At 23.0% G+C, this 24518-nt stretch overlaps 1 long non-coding RNA gene across 1 annotated transcript; it reads left to right on the top strand.

Moving 5' to 3' along the window:
- The first annotated feature begins 1429 nt into the window (after window positions 1-1429).
- On the top strand, window positions 1430-5126 carry LOC143921921 (uncharacterized). Its single transcript, XR_013261524.1, has 2 exons — window positions 1430-2494; window positions 3007-5126. It is a non-coding gene; the product is annotated as an uncharacterized LOC143921921 (long non-coding RNA).
- Window positions 5127-24518: the final 19392 nt, after the last annotated feature.

The raw sequence follows: 24518 nt of genomic DNA on the forward strand, positions 1-24518 counted from the left end.
ACATTAAATCCAAATTTCAGTTCTAAATATACTAGAACGAAAAATTTAAAAATAGCATAGTATAAGTAATATTTATCAATAAATTATGGAATTCAGCATTTTTAATCTTGACATATTCTCTAAAGCAGATTGCCTCCCTACGACGATAACTGTGATACCATGATCATGACGATAACTGTGATCTCACACTAGTTCCAGCCCAGCGCGATTTAGCCATGTCTTCACCCGATAGAGCGCATCATTGCCGCAGATCTCCACGCTTCTGAGGGATTTCGCAACCACCATGATTGCGACATCGTCCGCAAAAGCAACGGCGCTGGCACCCTCCGGGAGCTCTACACTCAGTAGCCCGTCATACATAGCGTTCCACAGGAATGGTCCGAGGACAGAGCCCTGCGGTACACCCGACGAGAGTCGCCGCCAGGAGAGTCCAATTTGTATTTGAGTTGGATATTAGTTATTGTCGTTTTTTCGAAATGCAAGTGGCAAATATGTCGATCTCGGAATTCGAAATCGTTCCCCCCTTCCCCCCTGCTTGATCTCTGTATAATTTATATAAAATACAGTCGCCATACAAACAGACTTACAACCTGTTGCTATTATATAATCTCCCGCCCTTTTTCCACATCACGCATCCCACGCACACTATACGAAAGAGAAGGAGATAGAGCAGAGCAGCCATCATCAGCAGAGACCAGACCACCGAAGACGAAGGAAGATACCGTGAGGAAACCAGCCCCGCCCACGCTAACCACGAGCTATCTCATAAACCGACATCAGGTGACTCTCGATTAAGAACCCCTGGCGTCCGTACAATTGTCGTTTGTTCGAAATGCAAGTGGCAAATATGTCGATCTCGGAATTCGAAATCGTGGATATAAAGAATTTATTTTTTCATCCAAAGTAATAAATTCTTTTCAATATCATTTGCTTTCATTAATTCAAAAATATAATTCTATTATTCATTCATATTTTAATCCCATTATAAAATGGTAAGACCAAAATCAGCAGTTTGGAATCACTTTAAAAGAATTCTGCAAGAATGCGGAACAAGTAAGAAGTTTGCAGCTGTATGTAGATATTGTGATACGAAATGTAACTGTATGGACGCCAGGGGTTCTCAATCGAGAAGCCACTTGGACGTGATGTTTGTAGAATTGCTCAGCGGTAAGAGTAGCGTGGCTTTGGCCTCACGGTGTCTTCCTTCGTCGTCTGTGGTCTGGTCTCCGCTGATGATGGCTCTGCTCTGTCTCCCTCTCTCGTACCGTGTGCGTATGTGAGCGCGATAAATCATATACATACATATCTACCTGCACTAAATATCAAGAAAAAAGAAAAAAAATCACGTAGTTGAGACATCACTTTTAATACATAGATACCGATATTATTGACATGGATGCTATAGACCAGTCCACTACTTTTGAATCTTCATGCATTGAATCTACTGCACGTTTACTTAGCATAAACCATAGGTGAATATAATCATATTTTGACAATATTACTGATTCCGAATGTCATCAACTTGATAGAGCATTTGCTAAAGCAATATATGTATCAAACTGTCCTTTATCTATTGTTAAAATATAAATACATACATAAAATTTTCAATGTTTAAGAGGATCTTGTATTACATATATTAAATGTATTTTATGCATAAATTTTGAATAAATATGATATTTGACATTCAAATAATTTTATAAAAAGTCTTATATTTAAATTAATATGACCTTTCTTTAATTATTACCTATGTACTAAAAGGTAATTGGACTATTCGTCACATTGCGGTGGTCACAAAGACAATTTTTCCATGAAAATCGCAAATACACAATTTTTGGCACTCGAGTTCTCGTTAGTATGATAGTTATCGTTAGTATGATGGACTTTTCGGCTGCCAGATGTTCCATTATACAGATTTTTTATCATCTCTAGTCATATCCTTTATAGTGTTTACTTTTTTTGTCTTTTACCATATTAATGTTATGAGTAATTAGTGTTTTATCTCATTATCTATACTAAGCGATTAGGCCCCGTGGACCTATCGGCTTCCGCCGTCTTCCCCATATATTCTCATAAATAAATAATATATTTTGTAGAAAAACACCTGTTGCTTTGTTGTGTCTTAAATAAAATAGCAGTGAGATTTATTGACATCGTGTCTAGTAATGATTCGCAATAAAGAGCAACAGTTGGTTTTTGTACAAGTCATGCAGTAGTCGACCATTATACACCCATATCCCAATGAAGTATTGATTAAATCTGACAACCTTTGGCCTTCAGTTAATTTTTCGTCAGTCACAGCTTGTCAGTCTACGACGTCACGATGTGTGCCTTAGAGCTGGACCCCACCATCTGCCAAGCTCTGCGATTGCTGCACTCTTCGAGCAGCGATTCTACCGACCAATTGCGTTCAGCTTTAGATGAGCTGAAATATTTGGACACGGGGCGAGAGAAGGAAAAGGAACGCGAAAAGGAGAAAGATACTGATCTGGTTGAGGTACTGTTTAGTTTGAGATCTTAGCAACTTGTAACATATTGCATTTTTATATTCCTATTTTTATATTTTCAAATTTTTATATTTTTATGTTTCATATTTTTATATATTTATCTTTCATATTATTATTTTTCATTATAATTTTATTTCTCATGTTTTTTATATTTCTATATTTCATGTATTTACAATTTTATATTTTTATTTTTACAATTTATATTTTTATATTTTATATTTTTACAATTTCGTATTTTTATATTTTTATATTTCATGTTTTAACAATTTTGTATTTTTGTATTTGTTTTATCCATATTTGTCTTTTAATTAATATATAATATTATTATAATATAATAGGAATTAATTTCCTTTTTATATAGCCATAGTGTCGACTTGGAGTTGATCTGTAAAGTCACTATGGCAAATTTGTGAATAAATAAATAAATAAATAAATATATATATATGTAAAAACATCTGATTAAATCTCATGACAAAAGAAACTCAACCTTTGACTTTTCTAGGAGTGTCACAGTCCAATTATAAGCAGTGTATGACTTGTCTCGACGCTCTAGACTTCGACAATGCGAGCAGCATTAATTCTCCGCCGATGGTGATCGAATGTTCTTCGTCGTCGACTGCCAGCGGTCCGATATCTCCGGAAAAAGCCAATTCCGTGAGCCCCCCGCCTCAAATCCCGTTGGACGAGCTGCCTACTCCTCCCAAGGTTGTAACACCGACTATAAACATCATATCGGGCGATCAGCGGCTTCAGATTGTCAAAAAGAAGTCGAACAAACACCGTGAAAATAAGCGAAACAATACAAAATAAACACATTGCAATTTTTGTTTAACGTTTAACTTGCATAATCATAATGTTACATTTGGCCTCTTGGTGGTATATTCGGTATGTTGACAAAATTGTGAAATGTAACAAGAAAGGTTGACAATGTTTCAAAATCATCTAAAAAAAAAAAAAAATTATCAAAAATTAAATAAGTTTATTTGTGAAATTTACTAAATGTTTAAAATAAATAATTTAATCTCAAAATTGATGTATTGTGCTCACTATTATTTATTGTAATGTTGTATCCTGAATAATATCAAATATTTTAATTTCAAAATTGATGTAATATGTATTGTAACAATATGTCCTCGATAAATTCAAATACAGGTATTCCTCGACTTACGACGGAGATACGTTCCTGAACCTCGGTCGTAAGTCGAATCCGTCGTAAGTCGAGGAATATATTTATATTTTTTTTTTCGGTGATTTTACTTACTTTTATTAATACAGTAATTCAAATGAATTCATATTTAAATTTTAAAAAAAATCTACATCATCCGTACTTATTAATTATAAATTATACATCCTCATCACTTATCACATAAGTACAATCCATTTCTTCATCTTCAGTTTGAGATACAGTCGTATGAGTTTTTTTGAAAAATGTGTCTAATTTTGTTTGAAAATTATCCTGTATTTTTTCTCTATATATTTCTTGGTAGCATGCAAGATTTTCTTGAATCCTGCGGTTCACATTTGAAAATCTTTCAATGTCTGGTTCCATCACTTCAAACTTTTGTATTCCTTGATTAATTAAATTAAAAGCAGCAGCCATTTATTTCAATACAAATTTTTTCAGCGGTTCCGCAGATGTGATTGATTTATTTTCATCAATATCCTCTTCTGCAACCATTTGAGTTTCAAGATCTAATAATTCTGCGTTGGTTACATCTTTTAAATCATTTTCAAGAAGTTGGTCGATGTCTTCGTTATCTACGTCAAATTGTAGACGTTCGCAAAATTGTACGATTAGGTTAGTAATATCCTCGACATTTTTTTTTCTTTTTCGTATATGCAAAGAGAAACGGGTTCAAATCGATAATTTTTAAATAATGAGCTTTAAGAGACGCAATGGAAATCGCTTTTCAATCTTGTCTTCGATCCAAATCACTAGTAATTTTACCATTTGTTGAATGGGTCCGAGTCTTTTTTTATTTATTATTTTAGATTTGAATGACAAGGACGATTTTAATTTGACGGCTTACGATTTTTTTTATTGTTTTATCACTTCAAGTTTCATTTCTAAGTCTATCACCTTTCTCTTTTTTTTAACAAGAGTTTATTTATCAGTCATTATCACGATTCTATATCACACATTATAAATCTTCTTATAAATAAAAATTTGAGCATTAATCAACACGAAATTAAGAAAATAAACATTCTAAAACAATAACGAACAGTTATGTAACAAACAGTAACGACCATATGAGTATGTTACCGTCGTGCGATTGGTGACGAAACCCAAAAGAATGAGTCATAACTTAATTTGTAAAACTACTGATATGTTTCATTTCTTCCGAAAGAGAATTCCCCGTTTTCATACCTCACATCCGCTTGAGATTTATCAATCAATTTTTGAAAAATAATTAATTAATAATTTTTTTTTTTTTCGGTCGTAAGTGCGAACCGTCGTAAGTCGAGGACTACCTGTATTTGAATCTCAAATTGATGTATTGGGTTTACTATTATTTATTGTAATGTTGTATCCTGAATAATATCAAATACTTTAATCTCAAAATTGATGTAATATGTATTGTAACAATATGTCCTCGATAAATTAAAATATTTGAATCTCAGATTGATGTATTGTGCTCACTATTATTTATTGTAATGTTGTATCCCGAATAATATCAAATATTTTGTAGGCGGGGTAGGTAGTGTTGACCGTATCCCAGCCTAAAGAAACACTGTTGTGCTTGTTTTAAGTTGTTTTATTGTTTGCCCAAATATTGTACAAGTGTATTAGAATATTTGAGGAAGTTTTCTCGAAGCGGTTATTGGCTGTTGACTTGGTGTCGTGCTGGCCGCTGGATCTGCAATGTGGTAGCTGGTCAGATGCTGGATGTCGACTGCTGTCGTGGTGGATGCTGCCTGTTGACTGGTCTGCTGCTGTGTGTCGACTCTTGTTGCTGTGGGTCGACTGAAGTTGTTTGGGCTGGACCTCCTTTTATATTGTTTTTGGGGATCCACATGACCTGTGTTTGGCGATTGATTCCAAAAAGTGCACGTGGTGTTTACGTGTGCAAGTTATGCGAGGAATGTGGTTTGTTGTTTAGGGTGGACGTTTCTCGAATGTTTGGCATCGTTTCACTCGATTAAGTTTAATGGATACAAGTGTTCTTCGTGTCGTTCCACTCGATTTAAATTATTGGATGCAGGTGTTCTTCGTGTCGTTCTGTTTGGTTTGTTGGGGTGGAATATGATCGAATGTTTGGCGTCGTTCCACTCGATTTAAATTATTGGATGCAGGTGTTCTTCGACTTGAGATGACGTCAATGGTTGAGCGTGAGAAATGTATTCTCCGTCGCAATAGATTTCGATAGTTTCGATTTGCGGTGGCGAGATTCCTCCAATTTTAATCTCAAAATTGATGTAAAATGTATTGTAACAATATGTCCTCGATAAATTAAAATATTTGAATCTCAAATTGATGAATTGTGCTCACTATTATTTATTGTAATGTTGTATCCTGAAAAATTTCAAATATTTTAATCTCAAAATTCATGTTATATGTATTGAAACAATATGTCCTCGATAAATTAAAATATTTGGATCTCAAATTGATGTATTGTGCTCACCATTATTTATTGTAATGTTGTAATATCAAATATTTTAATAATATCAAATATTAAATATTTAATAATATCAAATATTTTAATCTCAAAATTGATGTAATATGTATTGTTACAATATGTCCTCGATAAATTAAAATATTTGAATCTCAAATTGATGTATTGTGCTCACTATTATTTATTGTTATGTTGTATCCTGAATGATATCAAATATTTTAATCTCAAAATTGATGTAATATGAATTGAAACAATATGTCCTCGATAAATTAAAATATTTGAATCTCAAATTGATGTATTGTTCCTACTATGATTTATTGTAATGTTTTATCCTGAAGAATATCAAATATTTTAATCTCAAAATTGATGTAATATGTATTATAACAATATCTCCTCGATAAAATTAAATATTTGAATGTCAAACTGATGTATTGTGCTTACAATTATTTATTGTAATGTTGTTTCCTGAATTATATCAAATATTTTAATCTCAAAATTAATGTAATATGTATTGTAACAATATGTCCTCGATAAATTATAATATATGAATCTCAAATTGATGTATTGTGCTCACTATTATTTATTGTAATGTTGTAATATCAAATATTTTAATAATATCAAATATTTAATATTTAATAAAATCAAATATTTTAATCTCAAAATTGATGTAATATGTATTATAACAATATGTCCTCGATAAATTTAAATATTTGAATCTCAAACTGATGTATTGTGCTTACAATTATTTATTGTAATGTTGTTTCCTGAATAATATCAAATATTTTTATCTCAAAAATGATGTAATATTTATTGTAACAAAATGTCCTCGATAAATTAAAATATTTGAATCTCAATAAATGTTGTAATGTAATTCTCAAGTAATGTTGTATCCTGAATAATATCAAATATTTTAATATCAAAATTGATGTAATATGTGTTGTAACAATATGTCCTCGATAAATTAAAATATTTGAATCGCAAATTGATGTTTTGTGCTCACTATTATTTATTGTAATATTGTATCCTGAAAAATATCAAATATTTTAATCTCAAAATTGATGTTGTATGTATTGAAACAATATGTCCTCGATAAATTAAAATATTTGAATCTCAAATTGATGTATTGTGCTCACTATTATATATTGTATTGTTGTAATATCAAATATTAAATATTTAATAATATCAAATATTTTAATCTCAAAATTGATGTAATATGTATTGTAACAATATGTCATCGATAAATTAAAATATTTGAATCTCAAACTGATGTATTGTGCCAACTATTATTTATTGTAATGTTGTATCATGAATAATATCAAATTTTTTAATCTCAAAACTGATGTAATATGTATTGTAACAATATGTCCTCGATAAATTAAAATATTTGAATCTCAAATTGATGTATTGTGCTTACTATTATTTATTGTAATTATCTAATATCAAATATTTTAATAATATCAAATATTAAATTTTGAATAATATCAAATATTTTAATCTCAAAATTGATGTAATATGTATTGTCACAATATGTCCTCGATAAATTAAAATATTTGAATCTCAAAAAATATTGTAATGTAATTCTCAAGTAATGTTGTAACCTGAATATTATCAAATATTTTTATATCAAAATTGATGTAATTTGTATTGTAACAATATGTCCTCGATAAATTAAAATATTTGAATCTCAAATTGATGTATTGTGCTTACTATTATTTATTGTAATGTTGTAATATCAAATATTTTAATAATGTCAAATATTAAATATTTAATAATATCAAATATTTTAATCTCAAAATTGATGTAATATGTATTGTAACAATATGTCATCGATAAATTAAAATATTTGAATCTCAAACTGATGTATTGTGCCAACTATTATTTATTGTAATGTTGTATCCTGAATAATATCAAATATTTTAATCTCAAAACTGATGTAATATGTATTGTAACAATATGTCCTCGATAAATTAAAATATTTGAATCTCAAATTAATGTATTGTGCTTACTATTATTTATTGTAATTATTTAATATCAAATATTTTAATAATATCAAATATTAAATTTTTAATAATATCAAATATTTTAATCTCAAAATTGATGTAATATGTATTGTCACAATATGTCCTCGATAAATTAAAATATTTAAATCTCAAACTGATTTATTGAGCTTACTATTATTTATTGTAATGTTGTTTCCTGAAGAATATCAAATATTTTAATCTCAAAATTGATGAAATATGTATTGTAACAATATGTCCTCGATAAATTAAAATATTTGAATCTCAAACTGATTTATTGAGCTTACTATTATTTATTGAAATGTTGTTTCCTGAAGAATATCAAATATTTTGATCTCAAAATTGATGTAATATGTATCGTAACAATATGTCCTCGATAAATTTAAATATTTGATTCTCAAACTGATTTATTGAGCTTACTATTATTTATTGTAATGTTGTAATATCAAATATTTTAATAATATAAAATATTTTAATCTCAAAATTGATGTAATATGTATTATAACAATATGTCCTCGATAAATTTAAATATTTAAATCTCAAACTGATGTATTGTGCTTACAATTATTTATTGTAATGTTGTTTCCTGAATAATATCAAATATTTTAATCTCAAAATTGATGTTGTATGTATTGAAACAATATGTCCTCGATAAATTAAAATATTTGAATCTCAAATTGATGTATTGTGCTCACTATTATTTATTGTATTGTTGTAATATCAAATATTTTAATAATATCAAATATTAAATATTTAATAATATCAAATATTTTAATCTCAAAATTGATGTAATATGTATTATAACAATATGTCCTCGATAAATTTAAATATTTAAATCTCAAACTGATGTATTGTGCTTACAATTATTTATTGTAATGTTGTTTCTTGAATAATATCAAATATTTTTATCTCAAAAATGATGTAATATTTATTGTAACAAAATGTCCTCGATAAATTAAAATATTTGAATCTCAAAAAATATTGTAATGTAATTCTCAAGTAATGTTGTATCCTGAATATTATCAAATATTTTTATATCAAAATTGATGTAATTTGTATTGTAACAATATGTCCTCGATAAATTAAAATATTTGAATCTCAAATTGATGTATTGTGCTTACTATTATTTATTGTAATGTTGTAATATCAAATATTTTAATAATGTCAAATATTAAATATTTAATAATATCAAATATTTTAATCTCAAAATTGATGTAATATGTATTGTAACAATATGTCATCGATAAATTAAAATATTTGAATCTCAAACTGATGTATTGTGCCAACTATTATTTATTGTAATGTTGTATCCTGAATAATATCAAATATTTTAATCTCAAAACTGATGTAATATGTATTGTAACAATATGTCCTCGATAAATTAAAATATTTGAATCTCAAATTAATGTATTGTGCTTACTATTATTTATTGTAATTATTTAATATCAAATATTTTAATAATATCAAATATTAAATTTTTAATAATATCAAATATTTTAATCTCAAAATTGATGTAATATGTATTGTCACAATATGTCCTCGATAAATTAAAATATTTAAATCTCAAACTGATTTATTGAGCTTACTATTATTTATTGTAATGTTGTTTCCTGAAGAATATCAAATATTTTAATCTCAAAATTGATGAAATATGTATTGTAACAATATGTCCTCGATAAATTAAAATATTTGAATCTCAAACTGATTTATTGAGCTTACTATTATTTATTGAAATGTTGTTTCCTGAAGAATATCAAATATTTTAATCTCAAAATTGATGTAATATGTATCGTAACAATATGTCCTCGATAAATTTAAATATTTGATTCTCAAACTGATTTATTGAGCTTACTATTATTTATTGTAATGTTGTAATATCAAATATTTTAATAATATAAAATATTTTAATCTCAAAATTGATGTAATATGTATTATAACAATATGTCCTCGATAAATTTAAATATTTAAATTTCAAACTGATGTATTGTGCTTATAATTATTTATTGTAATGTTGTTTCCTGAATAATATCAAATATTTTTATCTCAAAAATGATGTAATATTTATTGTAACAAAATGTCCTCGATAAATTAAAATATTTGAATCTCAAAAAATATTGTAATGTAATTCTCAAGTAATGTTGTATCCTGAATATTATCAAATATTTTTATATCAAAATTGATGTAATTTGTATTGTAACAATATGTCCTCGATAAATTAAAATATTTGAATCTCAAATTGATGTATTGTGCTTACTATTATTTATTGTAATGTTGTAATATCAAATATTTTAATAATGTCAAATATTAAATATTTAATAATATCAAATATTTTAATCTCAAAATTGATGTAATATGTATTGTAACAATATGTCATCGATAAATTAAAATATTTGAATCTCAAACTGATGTATTGTGCCAACTATTATTTATTGTAATGTTGTATCCTGAATAATATCAAATATTTTAATCTCAAAACTGATGTAATATGTATTGTAACAATATGTCCTCGATAAATTAAAATATTTGAATCTCAAATTAATGTATTGTGCTTACTATTATTTATTGTAATTATTTAATATCAAATATTTTAATAATATCAAATATTAAATTTTTAATAATATCAAATATTTTAATCTCAAAATTGATGAAATATGTATTGTAACAATATGTCCTCGATAAATTAAAATATTTGAATCTCAAATTGATGTATTGTTCCTACTTTGATTTATTGTAATGTTTTATCCTGAAGAATATCAAATATTTGAATCTCAAAATTGATGTAATATGTATTGTAACAATATGTCCTCGATAAATAATAATATTTGAATCTCAAATTGATGTATTGTGCTCACCATTATTTATTGTAATGTTGTAATATCAAATATTTTAATAATATCAAATATTAAATTTTTAATAATATCAAATATTTTAATCTCAAAATTGATGTAATATGTATCGTAACAATATGTCCTCGATAAATTAAAATATTTGATTCTCAAACTGATTTATTGAGCTTACTATTATTTATTGTAATGTTGTAATATCAAATATTTTAATAATATCAAATATTTTAATCTCAAAATTGATGTAATATGTATCGTAACAATATGTCCTCGATAAATTAAAATATTTGATTCTCAAACTGATTTATTGAGCTTACTATTATTTATTGTAATGTTGTAATATAAAATATTTTAATCTCAAAATTGATGTAATATGTATTATAACAATATGTCCTCTATAAATTTAAATATTTAAATCTCAAACTGATGTATTGTGCTTACAATTATTTATTGTAATGTTGTTTCCTGAATAATATCAAATATTTTAATCTCAAAATTGATGTAATATGTATTGTAACAATATGTACTCGATAAATTAAAATATTTGAATCGCAAATTGATGTTTTGTGCTCACTATTATTTATTGTAATATTGTATCCTGAAAAATATCAAATATTTTTATCTCAAAATTGATGTTGTATGTATTGAAACAATATGTCCTCGATAAATTAAAATATTTGAATCTTAAATTGATGTATTGTGCTCACTATTATTTATTGTATTGTTGTAATATCAAATATTTTAATAATATCAAATATTAAATATTTAATAATATCAAATATTTTAATCTCAAAATTGATGTAATATGTATTATAACAATATGTCCTCGATAAATTTAAATATTTGAATCTCAAACTGATGTATTGTGCTTACAATTATTTATTGTAATGTTGTTTCCTGAATAATATCAAATATTTTTATCTCAAAAATTATGTAATATTTATTGTAACAAAATGTCCTCGATAAATTAAAATATTTGAATCTCAAACTGATGTATTGTGCCAACTATTATTTATTGTTATGTTGTATCCTGAATAATATCAAATATTTTCATCTCAAAACTGATGTAATATGTATTGTAACAATATGTCCTCGATAAATTAAAATATTTGAATCTCAAATTGATGTATTGTGCTTACTATTATTTATTGTAATTATTAATTATCAAATATTTTAATAATATCAAATATTTTAATCTCAAAATTGATGTAATATGTATTGTCACAATATGTCCTCGATAAATTAAAATATTTAAATCTCAAACTGATTTATTGAGCTTACTATTATTTATTGTAATGTTGTTTCCTGAAGAATATCAAATATTTTAATCTCAAAATTGATGAAATATGTATTGTAACAATATGTCCTCGATAAATTAAAATATTTGAATCTCAAATTGATGTATTGTTCCTACTTTGATTTATTGTAATGTTTTATCCTGAAGAATATCAAATATTTGAATCTCAAAATTGATGTAATATGTATTGTAACAATATGTCCTCGATAAATAATAATATTTGAATCTCAAATTGATGTATTGTGCTCACCATTATTTATTGTAATGTTGTAATATCAAATATTTTAATAATATCAAATATTAAATTTTTAATAATATCAAATATTTTAATCTCAAAATTGATGTAATATGTATCGTAACAATATGTCCTCGATAAATTAAAATATTTGATTCTCAAACTGATTTATTGAGCTTACTATTATTTATTGTAATGTTGTAATATCAAATATTTTAATAATATCAAATATTAAATATTTAATAATATCAAATATTTTAATCTCAAAATTGATGTAATATGTATTGTTACAATATGTCCTCGATAAATTAAAATATTTGAATCTCAAATTGATGTATTGTGCTCACTATTATTTATTGTTATGTTGTATCCTGAATGATATCAAATATTTTAATCTCAAAATTGATGTAATATGAATTGAAACAATATGTCCTCGATAAATTAAAATATTTGAATCTCAAATTGATGTATTGTTCCTACTATGATTTATTGTAATGTTTTATCCTGAAGAATATCAAATATTTTAATCTCAAAATTGATGTAATATGTATTATAACAATATCTCCTCGATAAAATTAAATATTTGAATGTCAAACTGATGTATTGTGCTTACAATTATTTATTGTAATGTTGTTTCCTGAATTATATCAAATATTTTAATCTCAAAATTAATGTAATATGTATTGTAACAATATGTCCTCGATAAATTATAATATATGAATCTCAAATTGATGTATTGTGCTCACTATTATTTATTGTAATGTTGTAATATCAAATATTTTAATAATATCAAATATTTAATATTTAATAAAATCAAATATTTTAATCTCAAAATTGATGTAATATGTATTATAACAATATGTCCTCGATAAATTTAAATATTTGAATCTCAAACTGATGTATTGTGCTTACAATTATTTATTGTAATGTTGTTTCCTGAATAATATCAAATATTTTTATCTCAAAAATGATGTAATATTTATTGTAACAAAATGTCCTCGATAAATTAAAATATTTGAATCTCAATAAATGTTGTAATGTAATTCTCAAGTAATGTTGTATCCTGAATAATATCAAATATTTTAATATCAAAATTGATGTAATATGTGTTGTAACAATATGTCCTCGATAAATTAAAATATTTGAATCGCAAATTGATGTTTTGTGCTCACTATTATTTATTGTAATATTGTATCCTGAAAAATATCAAATATTTTAATCTCAAAATTGATGTTGTATGTATTGAAACAATATGTCCTCGATAAATTAAAATATTTGAATCTCAAATTGATGTATTGTGCTCACTATTATATATTGTATTGTTGTAATATCAAATATTAAATATTTAATAATATCAAATATTTTAATCTCAAAATTGATGTAATATGTATTGTAACAATATGTCATCGATAAATTAAAATATTTGAATCTCAAACTGATGTATTGTGCCAACTATTATTTATTGTAATGTTGTATCATGAATAATATCAAATTTTTTAATCTCAAAACTGATGTAATATGTATTGTAACAATATGTCCTCGATAAATTAAAATATTTGAATCTCAAATTGATGTATTGTGCTTACTATTATTTATTGTAATTATCTAATATCAAATATTTTAATAATATCAAATATTAAATTTTGAATAATATCAAATATTTTAATCTCAAAATTGATGTAATATGTATTGTCACAATATGTCCTCGATAAATTAAAATATTTGAATCTCAAACTGATTTATTGAGCTTACTATTATTTATTGAAATGTTGTTTCCTGAAGAATATCAAATATTTTAATCTCAAAATTGATGTAATATGTATCGTAACAATATGTCCTCGATAAATTAAAATATTTGATTCTCAAACTGATTTATTGAGCTTACTATTATTTATTGTAATGTTGTAATATCAAATATTTTAATAATATAAAATATTTTAATCTCAAAATTGATGTAATATGTATTATAACAATATGTCCTCGATAAATTTAAATATTTAAATCTCAAACTGATGTATTGTGCTTACAATTATTTATTGTAATGTTGTTTCCTGAATAATATCAAATATTTTAATCTCAAAATTGATGTTGTATGTATTGAAACAATATGTCCTCGATAAATTAAAATATTTGAATCTCAAATTGATGTATTGTGCTCACTATTATTTATTGTATTGTTGTAATATCAAATATTTTAATAATATCAAATATTAAATATTTAATAATATCAAATATTTTAATCTCAAAATTGATGTAATATGTATTATAACAATATGTCCTCGATAAATTTAAATATTTAAATCTCAAACTGATGTATTGTGCTTACAATTATTTATTGTAATGTTGTTTCTTGAATAATATCAAATATTTTTATCTCAAAAATGATGTAATATTTATTGTAACAAAATGTCCTCGATAAATTAAAATATTTGAATCTCAAAAAATATTGTAATGTAATTCTCAAGTAATGTTGTAACCTGAATATTATCAAATATTTTTATATCAAAATTGATGTAATTTGTATTGTAACAATATGTCCTCGATAAATTAAAATATTTGAATCTCAAATTGATGTATTGTGCTTACTATTATTTATTGTAATGTTGTAATATCAAATATTTTAATAATGTCAAATATTAAATATTTAATAATATCAAATATTTTAATCTCAAAATTGATGTAATATGTATTGTAACAATATGTCATCGATAAATTAAAATATTTGAATCTCAAACTGATGTATTGTGCCAACTATTATTTATTGTAATGTTGTATCCTGAATAATATCAAATATTTTAATCTCAAAACTGATGTAATATGTATTGTAACAATATGTCCTCGATAAATTAAAATATTTGAATCTCAAATTAATGTATTGTGCTTACTATTATTTATTGTAATTATTTAATATCAAATATTTTAATAATATCAAATATTAAATTTTTAATAATATCAAATATTTTAATCTCAAAATTGATGTAATATGTATTGTCACAATATGTCCTCGATAAATTAAAATATTTAAATCTCAAACTGATTTATTGAGCTTACTATTATTTATTGTAATGTTGTTTCCTGAAGAATATCAAATATTTTAATCTCAAAATTGATGAAATATGTATTGTAACAATATGTCCTCGATAAATTAAAATATTTGAATCTCAAACTGATTTATTGAGCTTACTATTATTTATTGAAATGTTGTTTCCTGAAGAATATCAAATATTTTGATCTCAAAATTGATGTAATATGTATCGTAACAATATGTCCTCGATAAATTTAAATATTTGATTCTCAAACTGATTTATTGAGCTTACTATTATTTATTGTAATGTTGTAATATCAAATATTTTAATAATATAAAATATTTTAATCTCAAAATTGATGTAATATGTATTATAACAATATGTCCTCGATAAATTTAAATATTTAAATCTCAAACTGATGTATTGTGCTTACAATTATTTATTGTAATGTTGTTTCCTGAATAATATCAAATATTTTAATCTCAAAATTGATGTTGTATGTATTGAAACAATATGTCCTCGATAAATTAAAATATTTGAATCTCAAATTGATGTATTGTGCTCACTATTATTTATTGTATTGTTGTAATATCAAATATTTTAATAATATCAAATATTAAATATTTAATAATATCAAATATTTTAATCTCAAAATTGATGTAATATGTATTATAACAATATGTCCTCGATAAATTTAAATATTTAAATCTCAAACTGATGTATTGTGCTTACAATTATTTATTGTAATGTTGTTTCTTGAATAATATCAAATATTTTTATCTCAAAAATGATGTAATATTTATTGTAACAAAATGTCCTCGATAAATTAAAATATTTGAATCTCAAAAAATATTGTAATGTAATTCTCAAGTAATGTTGTATCCTGAATATTATCAAATATTTTTATATCAAAATTGATGTAATTTGTATTGTAACAATATGTCCTCGATAAATTAAAATATTTGAATCTCAAATTGATGTATTGTGCTTACTATTATTTATTGTAATGTTGTAATATCAAATATTTTAATAATGTCAAATATTAAATATTTAATAATATCAAATATTTTAATCTCAAAATTGATGTAATATGTATTGTAACAATATGTCATCGATAAATTAAAATATTTGAATCTCAAACTGATGTATTGTGCCAACTATTATTTATTGTAATGTTGTATCCTGAATAATATCAAATATTTTAATCTCAAAACTGATGTAATATGTATTGTAACAATATGTCCTCGATAAATTAAAATATTTGAATCTCAAATTAATGTATTGTGCTTACTATTATTTATTGTAATTATTTAATATCAAATATTTTAATAATATCAAATATTAAATTTTTAATAATATCAAATATTTTAATCTCAAAATTGATGTAATATGTATTGTCACAATATGTCCTCGATAAATTAAAATATTTAAATCTCAAACTGATTTATTGAGCTTACTATTATTTATTGTAATGTTGTTTCCTGAAGAATATCAAATATTTTAATCTCAAAATTGATGAAATATGTATTGTAACAATATGTCCTCGATAAATTAAAATATTTGAATCTCAAACTGATTTATTGAGCTTACTATTATTTATTGAAATGTTGTTTCCTGAAGAATATCAAATATTTTAATCTCAAAATTGATGTAATATGTATCGTAACAATATGTCCTCGATAAATTTAAATATTTGATTCTCAAACTGATTTATTGAGCTTACTATTATTTATTGTAATGTTGTAATATCAAATATTTTAATAATATAAAATATTTTAATCTCAAAATTGATGTAATATGTATTATAACAATATGTCCTCGATAAATTTAAATATTTAAATTTCAAACTGATGTATTGTGCTTATAATTATTTATTGTAATGTTGTTTCCTGAATAATATCAAATATTTTTATCTCAAAAATGATGTAATATTTATTGTAACAAAATGTCCTCGATAAATTAAAATATTTGAATCTCAAAAAATATTGTAATGTAATTCTCAAGTAATGTTGTATCCTGAATATTATCAAATATTTTTATATCAAAATTGATGTAATTTGTATTGTAACAATATGTCCTCGATAAATTAAAATATTTGAATCTCAAATTGATGTATTGTGCTTACTATTATTTATTGTAATGTTGTAATATCAAATATTTTAATAATGTCAAATATTAAATATTTAATAATATCAAATATTTTAATCTCAAAATTGATGTAATATGTATTGTAACAATATGTCATCGATAAATTAAAATATTTGAATCTCAAACTGATGTATTGTGCCAACTATTATTTATTGTAATGTTGTATCCTGAATAATATCAAATATTTTAATCTCAAAACTGATGTAATATGTATTGTAACAATATGTCCTCGATAAATTAAAATATTTGAATCTCAAATTAATGTATTGTGCTTACTATTATTTATTGTAATTATTTAATATCAAATATTTTAATAATATCAAATATTAAATTTTTAATAATATCAAATATTTTAATCTCAAAATTGATGAAATATGTATTGTAACAATATGTCCTCGATAAATTAAAATATTTGAATCTCAAATTGATGTATTGTTCCTACTTTGATTTATTGTAATGTTTTATCCTGAAGAATATCAAATATTTGAATCTCAAAATTGATGTAATATGTATTGTAACAATATGTCCTCGATAAATAATAATATTTGAATCTCAAATTGATGTATTGTGCTCACCATTATTTATTGTAATGTTGTAATATCAAATATTTTAATAATATCAAATATTAAATTTTTAATAATATCAAATATTTTAATCTCAAAATTGATGTAATATGTATCGTAACAATATGTCCTCGATAAATTAAAATATTTGATTCTCAAACTGATTTATTGAGCTTACTATTATTTATTGTAATGTTGTAATATCAAATATTTTAATAATATCAAATATTTTAATCTCAAAATTGATGTAATATGTATCGTAACAATATGTCCTCGATAAATTAAAATATTTGATTCTCAAACTGATTTATTGAGCTTACTATTATTTATTGTAATGTTGTAATATAAAATATTTTAATCTCAAAATTGATGTAATATGTATTATAACAATATGTCCTCTATAAATTTAAATATTTAAATCTCAAACTGATGTATTGTGCTTACAATTATTTATTGTAATGTTGTTTCCTGAATAATATCAAATATTTTAATCTCAAAATTGATGTAATATGTATTGTAACAATATGTACTCGATAAATTAAAATATTTGAATCGCAAATTGATGTTTTGTGCTCACTATTATTTATTGTAATATTGTATCCTGAAAAATATCAAATATTTTTATCTCAAAATTGATGTTGTATGTATTGAAACAATATGTCCTCGATAAATTAAAATATTTGAATCTTAAATTGATGTATTGTGCTCACTATTATTTATTGTATTGTTGTAATATCAAATATTTTAATAATATCAAATATTAAATATTTAATAATATCAAATATTTTAATCTCAAAATTGATGTAATATGTATTATAACAATATGTCCTCGATAAATTTAAATATTTGAATCTCAAACTGATGTATTGTGCTTACAATTATTTATTGTAATGTTGTTTCCTGAATAATATCAAATATTTTTATCTCAAAAATTATGTAATATTTATTGTAACAAAATGTCCTCGATAAATTAAAATATTTGAATCTCAAACTGATGTATTGTGCCAACTATTATTTATTGTTATGTTGTATCCTGAATAATATCAAATATTTTCATCTCAAAACTGATGTAATATGTATTGTAACAATATGTCCTCGATAAATTAAAATATTTGAATCTCAAATTGATGTATTGTGCTTACTATTATTTATTGTAATTATTAATTATCAAATATTTTAATAATATCAAATATTTTAATCTCAAAATTGATGTAATATGTATTGTCACAATATGTCCTCGATAAATTAAAATATTTAAATCTCAAACTGATTTATTGAGCTTACTATTATTTATTGTAATGTTGTTTCCTGAAGAATATCAAATATTTTAATCTCAAAATTGATGAAATATGTATTGTAACAATATGTCCTCGATAAATTAAAATATTTGAATCTCAAATTGATGTATTGTTCCTACTTTGATTTATTGTAATGTTTTATCCTGAAGAATATCAAATATTTGAATCTCAAAATTGATGTAATATGTATTGTAACAATATGTCCTCGATAAATAATAATATTTGAATCTCAAATTGATGTATTGTGCTCACCATTATTTATTGTAATGTTGTAATATCAAATATTTTAATAATATCAAATATTAAATTTTTAATAATATCAAATATTTTAATCTCAAAATTGATGTAATATGTATCGTAACAATATGTCCTCGATAAATTAAAATATTTGATTCTCAAACTGATTTATTGAGCTTACTATTATTTATTGTAATGTTGTAATATCAAATATTTTAATAATATCAAATATTTTAATCTCAAAATTGATGTAATATGTATTATAACAATATGTCCTCTATAAATTTAAATATTTAAATCTCAAACTGATGTATTGTGCTTACAATTATTTATTGTAATGTTGTTTCCTGAATAATATCAAATATTTTAATCTCAAAATTGATGTAATATGTATTGTAACAATATGTACTCGATAAATTAAAATATTTGAATCGCAAATTGATGTTTTGTGCTCACTATTATTTATTGTAATATTGTATCCTGAAAAATATCAAATATTTTAATCTCAAAATTGATGTTGTATGTATTGAAACAATATGTCCTCGATAAATTAAAATATTTGAATCTTAAATTGATGTATTGTGCTCACTATTATTTATTGTATTGTTGTAATATCAAATATTTTAATAATATCAAATATTAAATATTTAATAATATCAAATATTTTAATCTCAAAATTGATGTAATATGTATTATAACAATATGTCCTCGATAAATTTAAATATTTGAATCTCAAACTGATGTATTGTGCTTACAATTATTTATTGTAATGTTGTTTCCTGAATAATATCAAATATATTTATCTCAAAAATTATGTAATATTTATTGTAACAAAATGTCCTCGATAAATTAAAATATTTGAATCTCAATAAATGTTGTAATGTAATTCTCAAGTAATGTTGTATCCTGAATATTATCAAATATTTTTATATCAAAATTGATGTAATATGTATTGTAACAATATGTCCTCGATATATTAAAATATTTGAATCTCAAATTGATGTATTGTGCTTACTATTATTTATTGTAATGTTGTAATATCAAATATTTCAATAATATCAAATATTAAATATTTAATAATATCAAATATTTTAATCTCAAAATTGATGAAATATGTATTGTAACAATATGTCATCGATAAATTAAAATATTTGAATCTCAAACTGATGTATTGTGCCAACTATTATTTATTGTAATGTTGTATCCTGAATAATATCAAATATTTTAATCTCAAAACTGATGTAATATGTATTGTAACAATATGTCCTCGATAAATTAAAATATTTGAATCTCAAATTAATGTATTGTGCTTACTATTATTTATTGTAATTATTTAATATCAAATATTTTAATAATATCAAATATTAAATTTTTAATAATATCAAATATTTTAATCTCAAAATTGATGTAATATGTATTGTCACAATATGTCCTCGATAAATTAAAATATTTAAATCTCAAACTGATTTATTGAGCTTTCTATTATTTATTGTAATGTTGTTTCCTGAAGAATATCAAATATTTTAATCTCAAAATTGATGAAATATGTATTGTAACAATATGTCCTCGATAAATTAAAATATTTGAATCTCAAACTGATTTATTAAGCTTACTATTATTTATTGAAATGTTGTTTCCTGAAGAATATCAAATATTTTAATCTCAAAATTGATGTAATATGTATCGTAACAATATGTCCTCGATAAATTAAAATATTTGATTCTCAAACTGATTTATTGAGCTTACTATTATTTATTGTAATGTTGTAATATCAAATATTTTAATAATATAAAATATTTTAATCTCAAAATTGATGTAATATGTATTATAACAATATGTCCTCGATAAATTTAAATATTTAAATCTCAAACTGATGTATTGTGCTTACAATTATTTATTGTAATGTTGTTTCCTGAATAATATCAAATATTTTAATCTCAAAATTGATGTTGTATGTATTGAAACAATATGTCCTCGATAAATTAAAATATTTGAATCTCAAATTGATGTATTGTGCTCACTTTTATTTATTGTATTGTTGTAATATCAAATATTTTAATAATATCAAATATTAAATATTTAATAATATCAAATATTTTAATCTCAAAATTGATGTAATATGTATTATAACAATATGTCCTCGATAAATTTAAATATTTGAATCTCAAATTGATGTATTGTGCTCACTATTATTAATTGTAATGTTTTATCCTGAATAATATCAAATATTTTAATCCCAAAATTGATGTTATATGTATTGAAACAATATGTCCTCGATAAATTAAAATATTTGAATCTCAAATTGATGTATTGTTCCTACTATGATTTATTGTAATGTTTTATCCTGAAGAATATCAAATATTTTAATCTCAAAATTGATGAAATATGTATTATAACAATATGTTCTCGATAAATTTAAATATTTGAATGTCAAACTGATGTATTGTGCTTACAATTATTTATTGTAATGTTGTTTCCTGAATTATATCAAATATTTTAATCTCAAAATTAATGTAATATGTTTTGTAACAATATGTCCTCGATAAATTATAATATTTGAATCTCAAATTGATGTATTGTGCTCACTATTATTTATTGTAATGTTGTAATATCAAATATTTTAATAATATCAAATATTTAATATTTAATAAAATCAAATATTTTAATCTCAAAATTGATTTAATATGTATTATAACAGTATGTCCTCGATAAATTTAAATATTTGAATCTCAAACTGATGTATTGTGCTTACAATTATTTATTGTAATGTTGTTTCCTGAATAATATCAAATATTTTTATCTCAAAAATGATGTAATATTTATTGTAACAAAATGTCCTCGATAAATTAAAATATTTGAATCTCAATAAATGTTGTAATGTAGATCTCAAGTAATGTTGTATCCTGAATAATATCAAATATTTTAATATCAAAATTGATGTAATATGTATTGTAACAATATGTCCTCGATAAATTAAAATATTTGAAACCCAAATTGATGTTTTGTGCTTACTATTATTTATTGTAATGTTGTAATATCAAATATTTTAATAATATCAAATATTAAATATTTAATTATATCAAATATTTTAATCTCAAAATTGATGTAATATGTATTGTAAGAATATGTCCTCGATAAATTACAATATTTGAATCTCAAATTGATGTATTGTGCTCACTATTATTAATTGTAATGTTTTATCCTGAATAATATCAAATATTTTAATCCCAAAATTGATGTTATATGTATTGAAACAATATGTCCTCGATAAATTAAAATATTTGAATCTCAAATTGATGTATTGTTCCTACTATGATTTATTGTAATGTTTTATCCTGAAGAATATCAATTATTTTAATCTCAAAATTGATGTAATATGTATTATAACAATATGTCCTCGATAAATTTAAATATTTGAATGTCAAACTGATGTATTGTGCTTACAATTATTTATTGTAATGTTGTTTCCTGAATTATATTAAATATTTTAATCTCAAAATTAATGTATCATGTTTTGTAACAATATGTCCTCGATAAATTATAATATTTGAATCTCAAATTGATGTATTGTGCTCACTATTATTTATTGTAATGTTGTAATATCAAATATTTTAATAATATCAAATATTTAATATTTAATAAAATCAAATATTTTAATCTCAAAATTGTTTAAATATGTATTATAACAATATGTCCTCGATAAATTTAAATATTTGAATATCAAACTGATGTATTGTGCTTACAATTATTTATTGTAATGTTGTTTCCTGATTAATATCAAATATTTTTATCTCAAAAATGATGTAATATGTATTGTAACAAAATGTCCTCGATAAATTAAAATATTTGAATCTCAATAAATGTTGTAATGTAGATCTCAAGTAATGTTGTATCCTGAATAATATCAAATATTTTAATATCAAAATTGATGTTGTATGTATTGAAACAATATGTCCTCGATAAATTAAAATATTTGAATCTCAAATTGATGTATTGTGCTCACTATTATTTATTGTATTGTTGTAATATCAAATATTTTAATAATATCAAATATTAAATATTTAATTATATCAAATATTTTAATCTCAAAATTGATGTAATATGTATTGTAAGAATATGTCCTCGATAAATTACAATATTTGAATCTCAAATTGATGTATTGTGCTCACTATTATTAATTGTAATGTTTTATCCTGAATAATATCAAATATTTTAATCCCAAAATTGATGTTATATGTATTGAAACAATATGTCCTCGATAAATTAAAATATTTGAATCTCAAATTGATGTATTGTTCCTACTATGATTTATTGTAATGTTTTATCCTGAAGAATATCAAATATTTTAATCTCAAAATTGATGTAATATGTATTATAACAATATGTTCTCGATAAATTTAAATATTTGAATGTCAAACTGATGTATTGTGCTTACAATTATTTATTGTAATGTTGTTTCCTGAATTATATCAAATATTTTAATCTCAAAATTAATGTAATATGTTTTGTAACAATATGTCCTCGATAAATTATAATATTTGAATCTCAAATTGATGTATTGTGCTCACTATTATTTATTGTAATGTTGTAATATCAAATATTTTAATAATATCAAATATTTAATATTTAATAAAATCAAATATTTTAATCTCAAAATTGATTTAATATGTATTATAACAGTATGTCCTCGATAAATTTAAATATTTGAATCTCAAACTGATGTATTGTGCTTACA

This window comes from Arctopsyche grandis, chromosome 2 (genome assembly GCF_051622035.1).
Source record: "Arctopsyche grandis isolate Sample6627 chromosome 2, ASM5162203v2, whole genome shotgun sequence".
NCBI classification, from domain to species: domain Eukaryota; kingdom Metazoa; phylum Arthropoda; class Insecta; order Trichoptera; family Hydropsychidae; genus Arctopsyche; species Arctopsyche grandis.